General features: G+C 28.0%; 1 pseudogene across 1 annotated transcript in view; it reads right to left on the bottom strand.

Annotated features, from left to right (window-relative positions):
• Positions 1 to 18,104, bottom strand: part of LOC147812647 (beta-ureidopropionase-like) — a 117,791-nt pseudogene that overhangs the window by 13,760 nt on the left and 85,927 nt on the right. The window contains exons 21-25 of the transcript XR_015433340.1: positions 11,425 to 11,745; positions 9,767 to 9,892; positions 7,585 to 7,739; positions 6,273 to 6,417; positions 2,780 to 3,012 (exon numbers count right to left, since the gene is read on the bottom strand). The product of XR_015433340.1 is annotated as a beta-ureidopropionase-like (transcript). The remainder of the gene's footprint in view (positions 1 to 2,779; positions 3,013 to 6,272; positions 6,418 to 7,584; positions 7,740 to 9,766; positions 9,893 to 11,424; positions 11,746 to 18,104) is intronic.

The raw sequence follows: 18,104 nt of genomic DNA, 5'->3' as shown, positions 1-18,104 counted from the left end.
ACCCAGTATATAATTTTTTCAACAATTTAGTTTTAGATTTCAGGCTTTTTAAGTTCATATTCAGTCTCTGTCGTAATCGGAAATTCTGTCAAAGGACAGAAAAGCGTCTTCTATGATTTTGAACAGACTTGTCAAATACCTCGTGTTACGTGATTTCAAGACTTTTATAATATTTCCAGAGTTTAATTGTTGTATACTGAAACTGTTAATTAATTTCACTTTATTGCTTAATATCTATTTATACAGTTACAAGGCCTCCTAAAATTTTTATAATAAAAGACACTGAAAAGCTAAGACATTTAATTATATATGCAAGAATATCACTTTTTTACACTAATAGAGAGGTTATGGAATAATTTATTTTGTTGAACTTATTTTAAATTAGTTTTGAGTGAAGTTAACCAGCAAATAGGCAAATGAAATTTATTTCGTTATAGTTTCTTATAAGCTGCCAATCTAGTTTGATTAAATAATAAATTCCTTGTAGGAAATCATTATACTAACAAAAAGTTTTGTTCGCCCACTTATAAATAAAAGTATGGCCAAAACAAGTTTTACCTAATTTAGTACAAGAAAACTGTAAAATTTTGCTAAAAGTCGCAGGAAACTGTTGGCACTATAAAAATTTTCATTATCCTACCTAGTCTATAAAAATGAGGGGAAATTTAGTATGTTTCATAAGCATTGCTCATTACCATCTTCAAAGTCTGTCAGAAAAAATAAGCTTAGAAAATTTGGTTATATTTTCAAAAACCAGAAAATTGACGCAGCATTAAGTTGAAATTTTTTCTATAACTATGATGTATTCTATTACAAAATACCGATTAATTCTATGACGTAACTTAAGCTCCCCATAAAAACAATCAATTTTGTAAACCGCACGGAAAACAATTAGATTTCATATGAAATTATTATTACTTCAAAAGATTTTTTTTTGTAAAACAATTATTAATAAATTTAGTATTGCATAATTAATATTCACCGCATAATTAATATTCACCACCATAATGCCTGCATAATTTATATGTTTCGAAACAAATACTCTAAGAATTAGATTACATGAGCACCATGACAATTCTACGACAACCTAAGTTTGCCAGCTGTGCAAAACAAGTTATTGCTAACTTATGTTCTGAAAATCACAAGCTAGAATTTAGCCTCCAAATGTCAGTATATTGTACAAATTTGTTAACACAGTGTAGTATGTCTATCACTACAAAATTCCAATAAATATTCACTAGTATATATAAGACATATTAACTCGATTCTATGTTGGGGTACCTTTTCATAGATGACCGTTGACATATTCGATAGTTACCATTCCCATGTTAGAAATTTATTTTGTTATAGTTTATAATAAGCTGCCAACCTTGTTGGATTAAATAATAAATTCATTGTAGGAAATCGCTATATTAACCGAAAGTTTTGTTCTCCCACCCATCAATAAAAGTATGGCCAAAACATGTTTTAGCTAATTTAGTACAAGAAAACTGTAAATTTTTGCCAAAAGTTCTGGGAAACTGTTGTCACCACAAAATTTTTAGTTATCCCACCTAGAAAAAAATATAGCTAAAACAAGTTTATGCAAACTTTTAATCTAGAAAGAATCTCAAAACATATGCTGACTTCACAAAATTATTCGAGCATATGGTGCTTTAACAAAACGTATCGTTAGCTGTCCCACCAGGAAAAGTTATGGCCAATGCAAGTTTCTCAAAATGTACGACTTAATATTTATAACCATCGTTGAACAGCCGGCCCAATTTTTCGGGTTTATGACTACAAATGTTAAACTCCATAGCCTTGTAATTTGGAATCCAGTCCAGAAGAAGGGGGAACTCCTGGATCAAGTATTGGGAGAAATTTTCCTTTGTGGAAGACTTTTTGATGGATCTAACCCGCATTTGTGTTACGTGGAAAGGAAAACCATGACAATCTACCAGGGTCAGCCTGGCGGCAAGGGGACCCATGATCCGTCAACCTCTCAGGGTGTTTTACGTCAGCACTGTGTTCAGTGCAACCTGGATGCGGAATTCGCTTCGACCAGATATAGCTGGGATTCGAAACCTCGTTGGAAGACGAACGCTCTATCCACCGTGGTTCTACGACTTAATATGTATGAAACCACAAGTTTGAATTTCGCGATTAAACGCTTAACTAAATACTCTTCATTTTTCTTCTTCTCAAGAACTTAAAATAATATTAGTAGATTCATACAAAAAGCAAAAGCATAGTGTGCAAAATAAAAAAAAAATGACCACTTCTATATCTTTTGGCCTAATGATTTTATCTTCATGTGCTAAGATGCTAAATTAATAGAATTATTAAGATAACATCTTAGTGCATGAAAAATTATAAAGGTGCTCGCTTCTTTATTTTGCACATGGTATATAACACACTATTTAACAAGCGCATTTAATCTATAAATTTATGAAGGATCCACAATAGGAACTCACTTGTAATTTTTACTTTCTTTTTAAGGAACTTAGACCAATATTTGCAGCATTCCTAAAGTAACAATATAAAGAAAGCAAACACTTCAATATTTTTTTACTTAATAATTGAATCTTCATTTACTCAGATGCTATCTTAATTAGATAGCCTCATTGAGATTATTTTAATGGTTTAATTAAGATAGCTCCTTAGAGCATGAAAATCCAACCGTTAGATCAAATGTAATTAAGGTACTTGCTTCTTTATATTGCACACCGTACATAGCACACTGCATTAACAAACATTTAATCTATAAATTTATGAGGCATTCACAATGGGAACTTACTTGTAAAGAGGTAACAGAGACTGGTAATCGGAAGGTGAAGTGGTCTCAGGAAAATAACTGAGTATTCCCAGGCTGTAGGGGCAATGTTTCTGCTCACATGTAAGTGAAAAGCGTTGCTACAGTTTCCCAATTAGAGTGAAAAGCAAACTGAATGGTCGCTTCCAGGCCACATTGAGATCGGGATCGTTTGAAAAATTTGGGATCAAAATGCTGTTGTGCTGCAACAGCACCACCTAGAATTATCCAAAGAACATAAAATTAGAATAACTTAAACAAAGTTAAAAGCTTGACGATGTTCACATTCATTCATTAAAATAATAAACCACAGCAGTATCTTGCAAATTTTAGCTAACAATTTGAAGCACCCTTAATTGATATTTTATTGTATCCTGATTGAATCCTAGGTGGTATTCCTCACTCAGATAAATCCTAGGTTTATGGTATTCTTATTGAACTATCTAGTCTAATATATTTACATACCTAGACTTATATTTTCTAACTGAATGAAAAAAAATTTCAAAATTAAAATTTTATTAAATTTTTTTTTTTCAAATATGGGATATACAGGGCAATTTAATTTTTAATTCTTGAAGCCCATGCGCATAAAATAGTCAGGAGTTCTTAGATGGTATAGGGCAAAATTAGGAAATTTTGGCAACAGTCAGTTGTAACATTTTCAACAGTATAAACTTTTTCAAAAATAGAAAATTTTAAATGGTTAAAAATTGTCAATAAATAATAATATCAGGCATTTCTTTTAAAGCATCTCTCAAAATATGGTAAATATTACAATTGAAAAATGCAGAAAAATTTAAAAAAACAAGTGTGAAATAAAATAATTTCCTAAGTGTTATGAAATATTCATATTAATTCCATATTTATTTAACAAAAAAAAAACAATAATAAAGTGCACGTTTCACATTTTTAATAAAAGGTGGCAACTGGCAATTAAAGTTTTAATCACTATTTGTAGTAGTTAGCCATCCTGTGGCGACCGTTAATTTTGACGTAAGCCCTAATTCATAATCAAAGATAAAATATTATTGGCTTAATAGTTGTTAAATATTGATGAATGAAAAAATTTGAATGAGAGATGACATCGATTGAGAACATAGTGAATCTTGCATTATAACCGCGTTGAACCGTGGACCAAATTTTAGGTTTACGATTACCAATATCCAATTCCGTAGCCTTGTAATTTTGATCCCAATCCAGAAGACAAGGGAACTCCTGGATCAAGTATTGGGAGAAATTTGCCTGCAGAACTTTTTTTGATGGAATTAACCAGAATTTGCATTACATGAGGAAAAAAACCACAAAATCTCCCACTGTTAGCCTGACAGCAAAGGGACTCTAACCCATGATCAATCTATCACTAAGGATATTTCACATCAGCACTGTGGTCGGTGTGAGTCGGGTGCAGAATTTGCATTGACCAGTTATTACTGGGATTCAAACCCGGTTCACCTTATCGGGAGGTGAGAGCTCTATCCCCTGAGCCACTGTGACTATCTAGAGGGGCACACTTTAGATATTCTAAACAATAAGTGCTGAAAATATTTTAAATTACAATATCAAACACCAAAATGTTACAAACCAAGATTAAGCAATTCTCTATGCAATGCAATGGTGACATCTTTGTATCATCATTATATCATAAGATATTCAAGGTGAGTAGTTTTTGTGTTTCGAACTTGAGCTTTATTTTATTTCACAGAGCTAATTTTGCATTTTCTTAAACTTTAAAATGTCTACATTCTTTCAAGAAATAAATTGTTTGCACATTATTTATCAGAGCAAAGCAGGAAAAAATATGTATGGCTTTGATTGGAATATTGATGCTTAGAGGCTCAAAATGAAAGTGACCAGTAAAACAAAATATAATCGAGGAATATTTAATGCAAAATTTGGTTAAACATTTTTAGTTAAACATTTGGTTAAACATTTACATTTTCGCAGTAAATAAAAAAAATTTTACTTTATTCCTCCATTCTCGAATGGAATAAATATACATAACTCAGCTACTGTAAATATAGCTAAATCTTACAAGGGAATAGCAAGTGAAGAGTACAAATTCTTCTTAATTACTTCTTACGCTATTTTCATGGCAGTCGTATAACTAACAATAACACTGAATTAACAATTACACCCAAAAGTATATATCAATATTAAATTTTGACAAAATATAATGTCTTTCAGTAGAAAAGGGTTAAATTTCATTGATAAGAACAATCAAGCAATTCAAATTTAAAAGTCAGACTAGAAAAGTTATATCATTCAACTTTGTAGTGCTAATTAAAAGATTTTTTCAAGAATTTTAAATCCTTAGTTTATTTAATTTTAACATATTCACATTGATTATTCTTGCATTAGGGTCTAGTATATTATATTAGTATAAAAAAGCAGAAATAAATTTGTTGAGTAATGTAAACATGTGTTTAATTGCTTTTAAACTACAAAGAGAAAGAGAGAAGGAATGCTAAATGAAAACAATAAAATTTTATTTTAATCAAACATTAAATGACACTTTAAAATCTATGAAACTCATTACTTCTTTAGAAATACATAAATTTAAGTGACAAAACAATGCGAGAAAAAATTCAAGCATAAGTGTAGAAATAAAAGAAAACTAATGCTACTTCATAAGCAGTTATAGCCTGTCAACATAATTTAGAAGCTTTTGCTCCAGATTAAGTCCGAAAATTAATAACACATATTTTGCTACTAACTGATTATGTGTGGACCCTGTTGTAAAGAGTCATAATAGTTTTCAGAGATAAAGCAGATTTTCCTAAAATATATATTTATTATAACATATTTCTGCAAGGAAAACTTAATTGTTCAGAAATTGCTGAGCATTACTTGAGCAAAATGGATTAATCACTTTTTAACCTATGAGGTCTTCATCTAATCAATTTATGTTATTTTATAGTAATTTTGGAAATGGTGTGCAAACAATGTTTCTCTATGATAACTTCTACACCTTCGGAATAATATAGATTAGATAATTTTTTATATTGTTTTCGTTAAAATGGTTACAAAATTGTATGGATTTAAAGAAAACTAGTTTATTTATTTAAAATTGGGCATAATTAAGTTTTAAGGTTTACATTTAAATAAAGCAGCATATTATAAAACATTAATTACAATACAATTGTTTAAAATTTAAATGAATAATATTTTTAACTAAAACATGCAAATTTCTTCATAATGAAAATTTTAGTAGATATTAACTAATGTTACACAAAAAGGAAATCTCCAACAATCTTGTGAAAGTAAAAACAAATTCCTTGACTATGCCAATACAATGATATATTTGTACAACCCTTTTTTCAAATTATTTTTACCATAAACAACATAATTTACAATAAGCTATAATCTAAATATCAATCTTACTATCAATTCTAGCTTACATCATTTTAATCAATCCAAATATCAATTATGATATATCAATTACTACAAGAAAGTACGAGGAGTTAAGAGCTATAATTACTTTGTAAAAGTAACCTCCTTCAATAACTCAGCTCTCTTTTTCTGCTGTTTTATTATTCTCGTCTCATAAATCTCACCAGCATCATAATTGATGTCATAAGCAAAATGCTCCAGGTATTCATTATCAAAGTCATCATAAGATAAACCTAGAAATATTTAAATGTACATTCAACAAAGCCAACATCAAGGGTTTCAACTAACTCATAACAATAAGCTTTTTATACAATTGATGTAAACAAATGTGATATGTGTGCTTCTCAATAAGTGATTTATGAGGGGGAGTTTGCCTAACTGTTTAAATCAAGTGTTCTCTTGTCTTCTGAGTTTGCTTCAAAATTAAAAGTCTATTAGATCCGCTGTAGATTTGTTATTTAATGTCAATTATAAAATATAAAATAAATGCTTTTCTTAAAAACATCAACCAAACAAAAGAGAGGTCAAAAAAATTTTAATGCCAGACTTGCCCAAGTTATATAAAATTTCTGAGCATCCCTATGTTTTTTTATACTTATATGCCTACCAGGAACATTTATTCAGGTATTGTGCAAACTGTAATACCGAATTAGTACCCCTTCCTACTTGACAAAAAATTGCAAAGATGCTGGATAAACTGTACCAAAGAGAAGGAGAGAAATCTATTGCATATAATAAAACCTAAATGTTTACTTAACAACTTAATTATATAAATGAGAAATTATAAAGTTTCTCTTTTTATTCTGCTAGTCGTGCTTATTTTTATTACAACAGTCAATCACTGTGTATAAAAAAATAATAAATATACAAGTTAAAATTGAAATGTGAAAGGAAGCACGAAAGCAGTTGTATTTGAACTTTGGTTGTATATATATATATATATATATATATATATATATGTAAAAAAAATTTTTTTTATTTAATAATTTTTTTTTACCTTTTTTTTTTGAAAAATTTATAAAAGTAATGTTTTTATTAGTAAGCATTCAAGAAAATATGCATCTCAAGACAAGTAAAAATTTCTTTTGGGGTATGTATTTTGTACACTAACAAACTTAGAAAGGTAAGTAAATATTTTGAGATTTTACAAACCCCAGAGAAAATTGATATACTCTGTGGTTTATAGAAGGGTAAGTAAGTATTTTTAGGTTTTGCAAACCCCAAAGAAAAGTGACATACGACAGTAATTTATGGGAAGGTAAGTAAATTATTTTTAGATATTACAAATCCCAGATAAAAGTAACATAATATGGCCTACATTGAAAGGTAATTAATATTTAGAGATTTTGCAATCCCTAAAGAAAAGTCACATACTATGTGATTTAAAGTACAATCAATACCTGCCTTGATCCTCGCCTCAGCCAATGGCAACGAGTGCTTTTACATCTGTGCCTCCTCTCATACCATAGTCAATAAGTTCTTTGGCAGCTTCAAAATTCTCCGACACTCTTTCTAGGCATCCATCGAGAACCCAGGATCGCTTTTTGATTTTACTCTACAAATGCAATTATTGAAATTGTTACTTTGAAAACATTAATAACACAATGATGAATAAATAATGAGAAATAAAATACTGATGCCAAAAATCTGCGTTTAAAGAAACCGTTTTTAATTTAAAAACTGTTGTAGGAGATGCAACTATATATTTTTCATAAAATTATCTAACATTCTCAACAAAAATTAATTTTTAGATCACTTAAAGTGCAAAAGACTTTAACCTAAATTTATTAACAGTAACAGTATTATAAAACATTTTGCAAATCCAAAGTAAATAATTTATTTGCTAAAGAATATAATATTAAATAATATATGTTTATCAATACACTGTTCTTGTCCAATAAAAACTTGGAAAACTGACAAATTTTGAAACATGATAAAGTATTTATTAACCTCTTTTTAAATATCTAAAATTTAATCATGCATTATAAATTGCAAGCATCAAGAAAAGTCAAGAGAACGAAGAACAAAAATACCAAATTTTTAAATTATTATAACTCAATCAAAATTTTAATGACATTACAGTTCAACTAAACATATAAAAATTTGATATCAAAGTATAATATTAATGATGTAAATAAAAGAATGAGTTCTTCATGTGAATCAGTTTGATGAAAATGTTACTATTGAACATTTCTTATTAAGCATTATCAACTACATTTTAATGCGTTATTGCTTAATAAGCATAATTAATTTTTATTAACGTCATAGTAGCATAAATATTAAATACTGAAGCAATAAATAAGTTTTAGCACTAATGATTTAATAATAAATAAAGAATAAAATACTTTTTTGAAAATTATTTTTAACACAATGAAGCTTTAACCATAACAATGCTTATAAATAATATAATATTAAAAAAATATATACTGGTAATATAAATTAATTTCAAATATTTTTCAATCTTCCAGAATTATACTCTTTTATATAAGCATTGTATTTTGAAAATATTGTATTAGAATCATAAATAAAATAATACAGCATACATAAAATAAAAATTTGTTTACGCTGGTAACAGAAAAATTTTAAAAAATCTGAAAAATAAAAAATATAAAATTCAGAAAAGGACCTCTTTCCCTTGGATGGTAGAATACAAATGAATTATATAACAAGATTGAAAATTTAACTCATTCTATAATTACATTTCTTAAACAATTTTAAAAACTATCAGAACATGCAGTTGTTCATGGTCTGTATTATTTTAAGACTTTTTAGAAGTTTCTATTTTTTAGATTTCTAATTCTATCTAATTCTGTCACTAATTCTATTTTTTAGCATAACCTCAAGCTGTTATGATCCAATGAAAAATTTTCTTTTGCGCTCTTTAAAACTTTTTAACCGATAAGTTTTCTGAAAGTGAAAAAGCTGATGACTTAGCTTTAAATTTACACTTGTAAATTTATTGATGTTTATTAAACTTATATTAGCTATAAACTCCTTATAAAATATAATTTTGGAATACTTACTATTTTTTCATTAGATGAAATTTAAATTAAAGTATTTTTATAAGTAATAGAAAATTAAGTTACTTATATTATCACTTATATCAAATTATTTCTATAAAAAAACTAATCTTGGTTTCTTTTAAAAAAAAGTTGGATTTAAACTGTGGTTTAAGAAACAGCTAACCAAGAAAGAGTCACTGAGCAGGGGAAACAGTATAAAAGTTGCATAGATTTTGTGCTGCAACTGTTCGCCTCATCTACAGTCAGTTAAAATGTGCAATTTTAGCATATAACATTAATGTCTTCACTAATTCTATTTTCTAGCATAACCTCAAGCTGTTATGATCCAATGAAAATCTTTCTTCTGCGCTCTTTAAAACTTTTTAATCGATCAAGTTTTCTGAAAGAGAAAAAGATGATCTACATTCTTAGAAGAGTACCTAGTACTGAAATGTTATTTTTATACTAACTAGATTAAAAAACTTATTGTTCAACGACGATTCCTGTAAAACATAATGATAAATACTTTATAATGTGTTAAATAGAGAAACAATTTGAAGGTAAATAATACCAGTCTTACGAAATAATCATGAATAGTCTCAACATTAGGTGGCATTTTTCTCCACTGACACTGGCACATAAGATCAGTATCTAAATTATAGGTCTGAGCAAGAGCCAATGCTTCTCCATATTCTTCGCTGTTAATCTTTGCGAAAAGAGAAAAGAAGAAAATTAAGAAAAGCTAGCTTGCAAGTTAGAATGCATTGGAAATACGGTATTATCACAAAAATACAAAAACATAAAATTTAAACTAAAAATAAAATAGTTTTTTTAATTACAATATCAATAAATTTAGAAATATTCAAATATTTTTTAATGGAATAGTTCACGTTTACAAGCATAAATGCTAAATATAAATAATTCTATTTAAACTAAAACATTTCAGCATAGTCAGTAAAATTTGTGTTTTAAAAATAAATAAACATAAAAATCAAATGATCATCAAAATTTTAAGGACGAGGAAGTCATTTATTAGTTCATGAAGTATTCTTTTATGTATACAGTGTTCGCCCCTACGCCTTTTTAGAAGGGCATCCTGACCTACCTATCCTTTCATATGCCCAATTTCACCTTTTATAATAATAAGCCATCATCGCTTAAAAACACTGTCCACTGTTTAAACAATAATTTTACATAGGTAAAATTATCTGTATACATAGGTTTAATTCTGATTACTTTTGTCAGGATAATTTCCAACTGGTTAAATTTTTATAAGTTTCTCTTTTTTTTTGGAGGGTATAATTGATGAATTTTTTAAGGAATTTTAAAGTTATTTCTTCAATACCTTTTTTTTAAAAAAAAAAGGTATTGAAAAAATTTTGAAAACGAAAAATGTTTCGTTAAAAATTTATTTCCTCGTAATTTTCAGCTTAAATTATCGAAAAAAGTTGTTAATCACAAGTTTATTTCAAGTTGTTTATCAAAAACCTGTGAGATTCATCACTGTTTAATGTTTTAATGAGGTACACATTATTAACTGTTGCTGAACATTTCATAAAAACTTTCAAAAAAGCATTCAATGACTTCTTGGAAATATAATTTCAAGTAAACGAAGACTTGCAATTGGAATAGAAGTGCTATCCCCTGAAGAAGTGTTGTCTTACAAACACACATAGCTTCAAAAATTGTTCAAATTCATCAAAAGTTGGCTAGAAGGTTGTTTTAGTCGAAAACTGGATAAAACTTTTTCAATCTAAACTTTACGGAGTTACGAAATTTTCTAGTGCACTGCGATATTTTTTTAATTATTTATTTTGAATAAGAGATTCTATTCGTTAGAATTTTATTTTGAAATTAAAAAAAAAAGATATATTCTCGCATTCTCCCGGTTATTTCAAGTCTGACCATTCTAAAATTATCTTTCAATAGGACAGGCCTCATCGTTTTACAACATCTGAATTATATGATTTATGGTATTCATAAAACTATATTACACTGGTGTGCAAAAATTAAGGACTAAGTGGTATTTAGAATGTAAGTTTGAACAGCAGTACTGAAAATTGATAAAAATCATACCATAGAATCCTGAAAATGTAAGAATAAGGGGAAGTAAACAACTTGACGAAAAAGAAAATGTAATCCACAGGAACAATAAGGTACTTAAAAAAAAGCTAAAAACATAATTATACAAATGACCAAAACGTCAATGTTACACGGGATTGACAATAAAATTCTAACCTTTAGTAATGATCACATCTATGCAGGATTGACATCGTCTGCACATGATGAGGACCAGGTTGCTGAGAAGCTCTTGAGAAATTGCTGCCCAATCCTGCTGTAGTGCTGTTCAATTGCCTTAAAATCCAGGGACCTCGTCGGCCATTCCATGCGTCCAATATCTTCTCTCTCAAACAGTTCTGTGACAGTCACTGTACGAAAAGGTGTAAACATTATCGTCCATGAAGATGCACTCACAGTACCTCTAAAAAGATGCCCTTGAGGAAGAAGAACCTTAGCGGGCTCCAGTTACTGAAACATCTTGGAAGACGTGTACGGGTACTGTAACGAATCAAACTACATTAAATAAACAGCTTTTCTTTTATAACAACTCATTCCAAACACACATCAACTAAATTATATTTAAAAAAAAACCGTAAGTTAAATAAATGGAATAACATGTAACCGGTTTGTACGAATCCTAAATACAAAACCTCTCTGATGTTCCATAAATTCTCCTGTTCTTTTATTTTGCGTGATCTCTTATTTAAAATATGTATTTATATACACAAGTAACTTCCTTGAAAACCATTAAATAAAAAACTATAATTAGCGTTTTTTTAAAGTTAAAAGAAAGTAATTTTAGAAATTTAAATTTGGCATATTTATATTCAATGTTGAAATCACTTTTAATCAAAAACTGAGCACAAAAGTTATATCATTAAACTTATTCATATGATAAATTAAATGCTTCCAAATATACATAAAAATCTAATGATGGTGTCGCAGTTTTCCATTGTTGTCGGTACATTATTATAGGCTGGAAAATCACGTGGTAGGATCCAGTTTTCCCACATTAATTTTCATATTGATTTGGCTGTCATCAGCATAAAATTGATATAAGTCACAAAGATATTCGCGATCGCAACGCTCGAGTACGCCGTCTAGCGGGAGCCTGTAAATATCGGACATTAATTTATCACGTTTTCATTTAGTTCCATCAAAGTCATTGACTGAATCAGACGCCATTTTTTAGCAGCAAATAGGAAACAAAATTTCCCTAAGGAAAAGGCCGAAGAACTTGAAAAAAATCTCCAGAATATTAGTAAATCTTTCAGGAACAGAACACGCCAAACATTTGAAGAAAAATTCTTCAATAATTTTTAATTTCTATTATCAACAAACTTGCAACTGATGACTTCCGATTTCGGATACTGTTACAGATGTGTGTATTAAGGTAAAATGCATTTCTTCTGTCTTCAATTCATTACGAATTAAAGTGAAGTCAACATTGCTTTCGTCATTCCAGTGAATAAATATGAATTCAGAACATACAGAATTGTAATAGTTATAGAATAGTATATATTTCTGTATCCATATAATTCGGAAAACAACAATAAAAAATTATCCAAGTTACTTGAAATAGTGCCATTTCTGTTGATTCTTAATTAATTTAAATCGTTTTCTTGGTAAGTTTTTTTTTAATTTTGAAAGAATAAGTTCAACTAGAATTCAGCTATTCTGTTTTTAGCTACATATTCAAATTCATATCAATTATAAAATTTTGCTGTGTAGTATGTTATCTAAAAGTAATGAAGGTATAAACTATGTATCTATTATTTGAGAATAAAGTTTTCAAACAAGGAACTTATCATTTTGGAATTCTCCGGGAATCATAAATCAGGTAAGTGCAATGATTTTTACAATAAAAAATTTGCTTGTAAATATTTTTTTTTCTTTTGATGATGGTTCTCTACACTACAGAATGGGTTTTTACGTCTGATTAAGAACTATAAGAATAACAAAAAAAGAAACAATATGAAAGTTTTTATTTCAATGTAAAGAATTCTTAAAATCGTTTTTTTATCCTAAGAATTCTTTATTTTCCGTTTTTTAGTTTATAATTTTTTGATAAAAATTGTTCTCAAAATACTTTTTTTGAAACATTAAATGGTATAACATTATGTGTTTATGTATACTTCTTGTATATTCCAATGTTTGAAGTAATATGATTCAGAAAAGTATGGAATAAAAATTCGGTACTAACGTATTAACGCCACCGCCGCTACAGATTTGGCGGTTTTTAAGAGCCGCTAATCTACACTTAAAATTTTTGCGACAATTCATAAAATAAAACACTTTATTTAAAATCAAAATAGTTAATCGGATTTCGGTGGAAAATGAGCCGATATAGAGTTTAGCATAGATTCAAAACAATCATATCGCCATATGAACTCTGATGAATAAGATTCCAAATGAAATAACATTTCCAAAACGTACGTTTACCAAGATAAAGTTTTATGTTGTGGGAATTGGTACATTTTCGTTTTTTCGGTAAAATATTTCCCTCCTGAAAAAATAAAATTGCATCTTGTTTTGTTTTTGGCAAATCAGAAAGACGAATATTCGTAGCACTAAAAATGGCGACAAAAAAGAATTGTCTTTTTTTTTTTTTTTTTTGTTTCGTCAGCATTCTTTATTTTACGTTTCTTAGTTTCTAAATAATGATTTTTATTGAAACTTGAAATTTTTTGATAAAAATTGTTGTCAAAAAACGTTGTTTACAAAATTAAATTTCATAAAATTATGAGGCTTATGTATACTTTTTGTTCATTTTAATTTTTGAACTAATATGATTCTTAAAACTATAGAATGTAAAGTTTAAATGGGCCTTTCATGTTATATCATTAAATTTAGTAATACTATTTCTCGGGCATTAGGTTTTAACTCTTATAAAAATATACATATTTTTTTCTGTTAATGTACAAATATTTTTCCGATGTGTTTTGGATGTTCCTTCTCTAATAAAAAGAGATACCATTTTGTTTTCGGTTGTATAAGAAAGAAGATCAAGCATTTTTCTTTTTTAAATTTAATAAGCCACATTAAAGAAGGAACGTTGCAATGCTACACGCCACATTAACGACGTCTCCAGAGTAACTGAATGACGGTTCATATAGAAATCGCAGGTAAGCGTCTCATACAACAACGCCCCCTATAGTTCGTTGCGATCGCGAATTGTTCTCCTTTAAATTCCTAATTTAAACGTATTTACCCGTACTCTTATTATTACGTTTTTGATTTTGTCTGTTTTCTAAATTAAGAGTTTTAGATGATTGTTATTATTATTAGAACAACATAATTGCTAGTTGCATTTTAAATTAAAGTTACTTAAATCGGTGTCCGATCTTATTAACCATTTTACAATTATTTTATTTTTCAGGGCAAATTTCATCAATATACTATTACGGTTAAAGAGATTCGTTGTATGATTTAGAACTTAGATTTCAACTTCATGCACAAAGTAATTAATGCAAAATTTTTATTTAAATATATATATATATATATATATATATATATATCCGTTCGTTTGTTAAGCAAAAATAGTAAATTACAGTTGTGAACTCAAAAAATTTGTTATTTAAATAAACTTTTTAAAGGTTATTTCAAAAAATTATTATTTAGAAAAATTATTTATATTTACTTAATAGATATTAATAGTATTTTAAGGTAAATATTTGGAAGTGGCGACACAGTTGTTTTTTTTAATACATATATTTTTAGTTGAATAATCTCAGCTATTTTATGTCAAGAAACAGCATCGGGGTTGATGAGTGACAGTGAACAGGAGCCCTAGTATATGGTAAAATTCCAAAAAGAAAAAAATATTTCTCAAATAAATCAAAATCAATGAAATAAACAAAATCTGGAATTTTTTAATGCATAATATATTTTAATTAAACGAAGTATAACTTTTATATTTTAAATCTCTAATGCCAAGAAATTTAAATTTTGTGCAAAAAATGTTTGATTTTCTAGGGGAAACAGTTCCTGTGACAAATTTCGTATCGCCCCCCCCCCTCATTTCTATTTCTATTATCTATTTTGTAAGATGCTAGATAAAAGGATTTTCTGAAGAATTAATCATTTTCACTACATAGTAAAAGATTGTATCATATAAGATCAAAAATTTTCAAAAAAAAAAAAAAATATAGCAATACAAACTTTAATGATGTTGTATTTATCAGTAAATTCACAATATTAAGTCATAGATTAATATTTATGTCATTCACTACTATATCAGATGAAACAATGTAGCTACAACTTAGCTGATTTTTAATGAAACATAGTTAAATTACAAAATTTTTTACGGTTAGGAAAATGATGCTCTGTTTTTTAAGGGACAATGTTGAAATAATTATCACACTTTCTTAGAAATTAAACTAAAGGAAGGAAACTAATATTTGAAAAAGTAATAATTTTTTGAAGCAGTAAAATAATTAAAATTTAAGAAGCTTTTGGTAATACGGATTATGACAATTACTAATGAAGTATAACTGCCTATTTTGGTTAATTTTTTAATCATTAAATAAAACATCGATTATAAAAAAATTTAATTGCGATATTTATATAGCACTCTCCTTGAGAGCCTTACACTTTCGACAGCAGTCAAAATAATCTACTTATGTTTTCCAGTTACTAATCTACATTTACTTTCTTGTACTTAACAAGTGTATCAAAATTCTTATGCGTATCTCGATGTCGCAATGCTCTGCATTTTTTCTTTCAAAATTCTAAAATATGCATTTGTTTGAGGCATTTCACTATGCCTTTGCATTTAATCTTGAAATTACTTTCATACTTTAATTTTTTCTTTATATGTCATTTATACTTGCTGCAAATGTAATTTTTTGTGTTTTATGTATGTTTTGTCTGTAGAATGTTTGTTCTACTCTCGTGTGCTCTGAATAGGGCGGGACGAGGTATCAATAAACAATATAGCACTCTCCATGCGTCCAAAACAGAATTAAGCTTTTTCATGAAATTTTCTTCAAAATATTGAAGTTCTCAACGCTATTGTTTTAATTGTATTGCAAAGAACATTTTGAAAAAAATTAAAAGTGGCGATTTAAAATTATGAAAACCGCTATTGGTTTTACTGTTTTTCTAAAAATTTAAGAAGCTTCTGATTATCCGGATTATGACCAATTGCTAATAAAGTATAATAATTAAATTGTCCATTGGGGTTAATTTGTTAATCATTAAATAAAACAATTTCGATAGTAAAAAAATTATTAATTGCGATATTTATATAGCATTCGATACTTATATATTCTTGACTGTAGAGAATCAGAGAGCTATTCTTTACAGTCAAGTGGCGCCGAAGCTGGCGGCAGCAGTAGTCCAGACGTTTGATGTGATTTAGAGATCCATGAAAACGAAAACAACAAACAACATATAGCGTTCTCCTTGCATCCAAAAAAAAGACAAGCTTTCTTATGAATTTTTTTAAAAATATTAAAGCGCTCAGCTCTATTGTTTAAATTGTATTGAAAAGAACATTTCGAAAAGAATCTAAGTGGTGAATAAAATTTTGAAAACCACTATTGTTTTTGCTATTTTTCTAAATCAATACATTGTGCAAAATAATAATAACACTCTGAATAAGATATCCTTTTTTCCCGCAGGATTTGAATTTCTGAAATTCACATTTTGGGTAAGCAGTTATCTGGGAAAAATAATTTCAAGAGTTTAAGCAGGATAGCTATGAGAAGTTTGAACCCCTCAATGTTTCAAATTTTTTCATATTTCGATACAATAGAAATAGCTAAGCGAAATTTGCCCTCACAGTTATGAAATTCAATAATCCGAAGATAATTCCGGCTAAAAAATAATGTTTGATAAATATTTATTATTTTATTAAGTAATCACCGAAAATCATTTGATTTCGGAGGTATAAAAATCTCTCATAATTTTAAAGTAGAACATTTTAAATTGTCTATGAATTATTCGTTGATAATTTTAATACATCAAATTTCAACATAAAATTCAAACGTAATAGGTCTAATAGTTTTTGAGAAATCAAATTTTGAATATGTGTCCCTGAGATATAACTGTAAGATAAAGAGATTTTGAGGTACATTTCTGTGTAAATGTAAGGGTAACCAATATGAAAGTTCTATTATGCGTTTCCTCCTTAACTTTCCAAAAAGAAAATAATAATAATAATTAGCGATAAAGTTCGAAATCTATAATTTTATGAATGAAACGAAAATAAATTCCTTTTGCACAATTAACAAGGTTTATGGCGTGTAATAAACTGCTTAACTTTCACAACAAATTTCTATGCTTAGAATGAAAAATTTGAAATTTCAACATTAGTTGCTGTTTTTATTAAGGTAATTCCAATAGCAATTGCGATAAACAACGACGTTATTTAATCGTAATCATTTTTGATTTACCAATGCCCATATTTAAAAATGATTTGCCATGAAGGGAATTGCTTGATGGAATGGAATTTTCGACCCCAATCCCAACATTAAAATCCCAACATGCATGGAGTACTCCTAGGATATCGTTAGAAATTTTTTCAAAAGAGATTGCAAATAGCATTAAATTATTTAAAACAAATCATGCATTTTTTTTTTTAAATTTCAAAATATACTTTTTTTTTGCGTTATCTTAAATTTTCAAATACAATTTTAATAAATCGACTTTTTTAACAGCAATTTTAATAAATATGCTCAAATCTACTAAACCAAAGGTTTTTAGTACAAACTTGAGTTTTTTCACATTAATTCAGCTTAATAGTAAAGAAAAAATATTAAAAATTATAATACTTTAAACTGAAAATAGCATGCAAAATAGAGAAAAAAATTGCTTTACAGTAGTATTATTTATTTTACGAAACAAAAGTCTTT

This window comes from Parasteatoda tepidariorum, chromosome 4 (assembly GCF_982258835.1).
Source record: "Parasteatoda tepidariorum strain Cologne lab strain chromosome 4, Ptep-v5.0, whole genome shotgun sequence".
Taxonomy (NCBI): domain Eukaryota; kingdom Metazoa; phylum Arthropoda; class Arachnida; order Araneae; family Theridiidae; genus Parasteatoda; species Parasteatoda tepidariorum.
Note: the sequence above shows the minus strand (reverse complement) of the source record. Positions and strands in the feature narration are given on the sequence as shown.